Source organism: Triticum urartu, chromosome 2 (assembly GCF_003073215.2).
Source record: "Triticum urartu cultivar G1812 chromosome 2, Tu2.1, whole genome shotgun sequence".
Taxonomy (NCBI): domain Eukaryota; kingdom Viridiplantae; phylum Streptophyta; class Magnoliopsida; order Poales; family Poaceae; genus Triticum; species Triticum urartu.
In genome coordinates this window covers 343,774,723-343,780,473 of record NC_053023.1, presented here as the reverse complement: position 1 = coordinate 343,780,473, position 5,751 = coordinate 343,774,723, and positions in this window count along the sequence as shown.

Genomic DNA, 5,751 nt, shown 5'->3' with positions numbered 1-5,751 from the left:
ACATAGACAAACAGAGTGTCACTAATATGCCTCTACTTGACTAGCTCGTTGATCAAAGATGGTTATGTTTCCTAGCCATAGACATGAGTTTTCATTTGATTAACAGGTTCACATCATTAGGAGAATAATGTGATTGACTTGACCCATTCCGTTAGCTTAGCACTCGATCGTTTAGTATGTTGTTGTTGCTTTCTTCATGACTTATACATGTTCTTATGACTATGAGATTATGCAACTCCCGTTTACCGGAGGAACACTTTATGTGCTACAAAACGTCACAACGTAACTGGGTGATTATAAAGGTGCTCTACAGGTGTCTCCAAAGGTACTTGTTGGGTTGGCATATTTCGAGATTAGGATTTGTCACTCCGATTGTCAGAGAGGTATCTCTGGGCCCACTCGGTAATGCACATCACTATAAGCCTTGCAAGCATTGCAACTAATGAGTTAGTTGCGGGATAACGTATTACGGAACGAGTAAAGAGACTTGCTGGTAACGAGATTGAACTAGGTATTGAGATACCGACGATCGAATCTCGGGCAAGTAACATAACGATGACAAAGGGAACAACGTATGTCGTTATGCTGTTTGACCGATAAAGATCTTCGTAGAATATGTGGGAGCCAATATGAGCATCCAGGTTCTGCTATTGGTTATTGGTCGGAGACGTTTCTTGGTCATGTCTACATAGTTCTCGAACCCGTAGGGTCCGCACGTTTAAAGTTTTGATGAAAGTTATATTATGAGTTTATATGTTTTGATGTACCGAAGGTAGTTCGAAGTCCCGTATGAGATCGGGGACATGACGAGGAGTCTCGAAATGGTCAAGACGTAAAGATCAATATATTGGACGACTATATTCCGACATCGGAAAGGTTCCGAGTGATTCGGGTATTTTTCGGAGTACCGAAGAGTTACGGGAATACGGGAAAGAAGTATTGGGCCTTAATGGGCCTTAGTGGGAAGGAGAGGCAGCAGCCAGGAGGTGGCGCGCACCCCTCCCAAGCCCAGTCCGAATTGGACAAGGGGTTTGGGGCGCGGCCCCCCTCTCCCTTCCTTCTCCTCTTCCCCCCTTTCCCCCCTTCTCCTAGTTGGACTAGGAAAGGAGGAAACCTACTCCAACTAGAAGTAGGAATCCTACTCCCTTGGCGCGCCCCTCCTAGGGACGGCCTCCTCCCCCCTTGCTCCTTTATATACAAGGGTAGGGGCACCCCATAGACACACAAGTTGATCTGTTGATCTCTCCCAGCCGTGTGCGGTGCCCCCCTCCACCATATTCCACCTCGGTCATATCGTAGCGGTGCTTAGGCGAAGACCTGCGTCGGTAGCAACATCATCACCATCATCACGCCGTCGTGCTGATGGAACTCTCCTGTGAAGCTCTCCTGGATCGGAGTTTGTGGGACGTCATTGAGCTGAACGTGTCTTGAACTCGGAGATGCCATGTGTTCGGTACTTGGATCGGTCGGATCGTGAAGACGTACGACTACATCAACCGTGTTGTGCTAACGCTTCCGCTTTCGGTCTACGAGGGTACGTGGACAACACTCTCCCCTCTTGTTGCTATGCATCACCATGATCTTGCGTGTGCGTAGGAAATTTTTGAAATTACTACGTTCCCCAACACCATCTTCATCCTACGCCTCCCATGGATTGATAAACCTTAGGTCGTCCGCTTGAGGGAAATTTGCTACTATCCTACAAACCTCTTCACCTGGAGGCCCAAAAACGTCTACAAGAAGAAGGTTGTTTAGTAGACATCATCCTATGTGAGGAAAAAATAAAAGAGGCCAAAGAAGACAACAAAAAAGAGAGGCCATCGAAGCCAAACGAAAAAAATGATGAGAGAAAAGAGAGAAGGGGCAATGTTACTATCCTTTTTCCACACTTGTGCTTCAAAGTAGCGCCATGATCCTCATGATAGAGAGCCTCCTATGTTGTCACTTTCATATACTAGTGGAAATTTTTCATTATAGAACTTGGCTTGTATATTCCAACGATGGGCTTTCTCAAATTGCCCTAGGTCTTCGTGAGCAAGCAAGTTGGATGCGCACCCACTTAGTTTTTTTTTGAGTTTTTCATACACTTATAGCTCTAGTGCATCCGTTGCATGGCAATCCCTACTCACTCACATTGATATCTATTGATGGGCATCTCCATAGCCCATTGATATGCCTAGTTGATGTGAGACTATCTCCTTCTTTTTTGTCTTCTCCACAACCACCATATTCTATTCCACCTACATTGTTATGTCCAAGGCTCACGCTCATGTATTGTGTGAAAGTTGAAAAGGTTTGTGAACACCAAAAGTATGAAAGAATTGCTCGGCTTGTCATTTGGGTTGTGCATGATTTGAGTATTTTGTGTGATGAAGATGGAGCATAGCCAGACTATATGATTTTGTAGGGATAACTTTCTTTGTCCATGTTATTTTGAGAAGACATAATTGCCTTGTTAGTATGCTTGAAGTATTATTGTTTTTTTGTCAATATTGAACTTTTGTTTTGAATCTTATGGATCTGAATATTCATGCCACAATAAAGAAAAATTACATGGATAAATATGTTAGGTAGCATTCCACATAAAAAATTCTATTTTTATCATTTACCTACTCGAGGACGAGCAGGAATTAAGCTTGGGGATGCTAGACACGTCTCCAACGTATCTATAATTTTTTATTGTTCCATGCTATTATATTATCTATTTTGGATGTTTTATATGCATTAGTATGCTATTTTACATTATTTTTGGGACTAGCTTATTAACCTAGAGCCTAGTGCCAGTTTATGTTTTTTCCTTGGTTTTGAGCTTCGCAGAAAAGGAATATCAAATGGAGTCAAAACAGAATAAAACTTTCGCGATGATTTTTCTTGGACCAAAAGACACCCAGGAGACTTGGAGTGGAAGTCAGAAGAGCCGCGAGGCGGCAGCAAGAGGTGGAGGCGCGCCCTAGGAGGGGGTGCCCCCCTACCTTGCTACCCCCTCGGGACTCCTCTGACCTAGCCCTTGGCCCTATATATTCACATATATTCCAGAAAACACCAGAAGCATCCACGAAAACACTTCTCCACCGCCGCAACCTTCTGTTCCCGTGAGATCCCATCTTGGGGCCTTTTCCCGCACCTTGCCGAAGGGGGACTCGATCACGGAGGGCATCTACATCAACTCTATTGCCCTTTTGATGAGGCGTGAGTAGTTTACCTCGGACCTACGGGTCCATAGCTAGTAGCTAGATGTCTTATTCTCTCTCTTTGATTGTAAATACCATGTTCTCCTTGATGTTCTTCGAGATCTATCTGATGTAATCTTCTTTTGCGGTGTGTTTGTCAAGATCCGATGAATTGTGGATTTATAATCAAATTATCTGTGAATATTATTTGAATCTTCTCTGAATTCTTATATGCATGATTTGATATCTTTGTAATTCTCTTCGAACTATTGGTTTGGTTTAGCCAACTAGATTAGATTTTCTTGCAATGGGCGAAGTGCGTAGCTTTGGGTTCAATCTTGTGGTGTCCTCACCCAGTGACAAAGTAGGGGTAGCGAGGCATGTATTCCATTGTTGCCATCGAGGATAAAAAGATGGGTTTACATCATATTGCTTGAGTTTATTCCTCTACATCATGTCATCTTACCTAAATTGTTACTCTGTTCTTCATGAACTTAATACTCTAGATCAGGCAGGAGTCGGTCGATGTGTGGAGTAACAGTAGTAGATGCAGGAAGGAGTCGGTCTACTTGACACGGATGTGATGCCTATATTACATAATCATTGCCTTGGATATCGTCAGAACTTTGCGCTTTTCTATCAATTGCTCGACAGTAATTTGTTCACCCACCGTATTATTTGCCTTCAAGAGAGAAGCCTATAGTGAAACCTATGGCCCCCGAGTCTATTCTCCATCATATTAGTTTCCGATCTACTATTTTGCAATCTTTTATTTTCAAATCTATAAACCAAAAAACCCAGAAATATATTTTATCTTTTGTTTAGCTTTATTTATCTTTATTAGATCTCACCTTTGCAAGTGACCGTGAAGGGATTGACAACCCCTTTATCACGTTGGGTGCAAGTGTTTGATTGTTTGTGTGGGTATTGGTGATTTGCGTGTTCTTCTCCTACTGGATTGATACCTTGGTTCTTAATTGAGGAAATACTTATCTCTATTGTGTTGCATCACCCTTTCCTCTTCAAGGGAGAAACCAACGCAAGCTCAAGAAGTAGAAGGCACCACTAGTGGAATCACGACATCTCGCATTGTGTGAGGGCGTGAGGAGAATACGGTGGCCCTAGTGGATTCTTGGGGAGCATTGTGCCTCGACACGGCTCCAATGGAGACATACTTCCCTTCAACGGGAAGCAACTTTTGTAACACATCCTCATCTCCTCCGGCTCCACTTGTGGTTATCTCTTTCCTTTACTTTGTGGGGGAGAGTCTTCATCATCACTTTCATCAATATTATCAGTTTCAATATTTTCATTCTCTCTAACCCTAGCAAGTTGTTCATCAAGAAATTCACCAAGTGGCACAGTAGTATCAAGCATAGAAGTAGTTTCATCATAAGTATCATGCATAGCAGAAGTGGCATCATCAATAACATGCGACATATCAGAACGAATAGCAGAAGCAGGTTTAGGTGTCGCAAGCTTACTCAAAACAGAAGGTGAATCAAGTGCAGAGCTAGATGGCAGTTACTTACCTCCCCTCGTAGTTGAGGGATAAATCTTGGTTTTTGGATCTCTCAAGTTCTTCATAATGATAAGCAGATATAAATCCCAAGTGACTCAAAGAATAGATCTATGCTCCCCGGCAACGGCACCAGAAAATAGTCTTGATAACCCACAAGTATAAGGGATCACAATAGTTTTCGAGGGTAGAGTATTCAACCCTATTGATTCGACACAAGGGGAGCCAAAGAATATTCTCAAGTATTAGCAGCTGAGTTGTCAATTCAACCACACCTGGAAACTTAATATCTGCAGCAAAGTGTTTAGTAGCAAAGTAATATGATACTAGTGGTAGCGGTAGCAAAAAGGTAATGATATCAAAAGTAATATTTTTGGTATTTTGTAGTGATGATAGCAATAGCAACGGAAAAGTAAATAAGCGAAGAACAATATATGGAAATCTTGTAGGCAATGGATCGGTGATAGAGAATTATGCCGGATGCGGTTCATCATGTAATAGTCATAACCTAGGGTGACACAGAACTAGCTCCAATGCATCAATGTAATGTAGGCATGTATTCCGAATATAGTCATACGTGCTTATGGAAAAGAACTTGCATGACATCTTTTGTCCTACCCTCCCGTGGTAGCGGGGTCCTAGCGGAAACTAAGGGATATAAAGGCCTCCTTTTAATAGAGTACCGGACCAAAGCATTAACACATAGTGAATACATGAACTCCTCAAACTACGGTCATCACCGGGAGTGGTCCCAATTATTGTCACTTCGGGGTTGCCGGATCATAACACATAGTAGGTGACTATAGACTTGCAAGATAGGATCAAGAACTCACATATATTCATGAAAACATAATAGGTTCAGATCCGAAATCATGGCACTCGGGCCCTAGTGACAAGCATTAAGCATAGCAAAGTCATAGCAACATCAATCTCAGAACATAGTGGATACTAGGGATCAAACCCTAAAAAAACTAACTTGATTACATGATAAATCTCATCCAACCCATCACCATCCAGTAAGCCTACGACGGAATTACTCACGCATGGCGGTGAGCATCATGA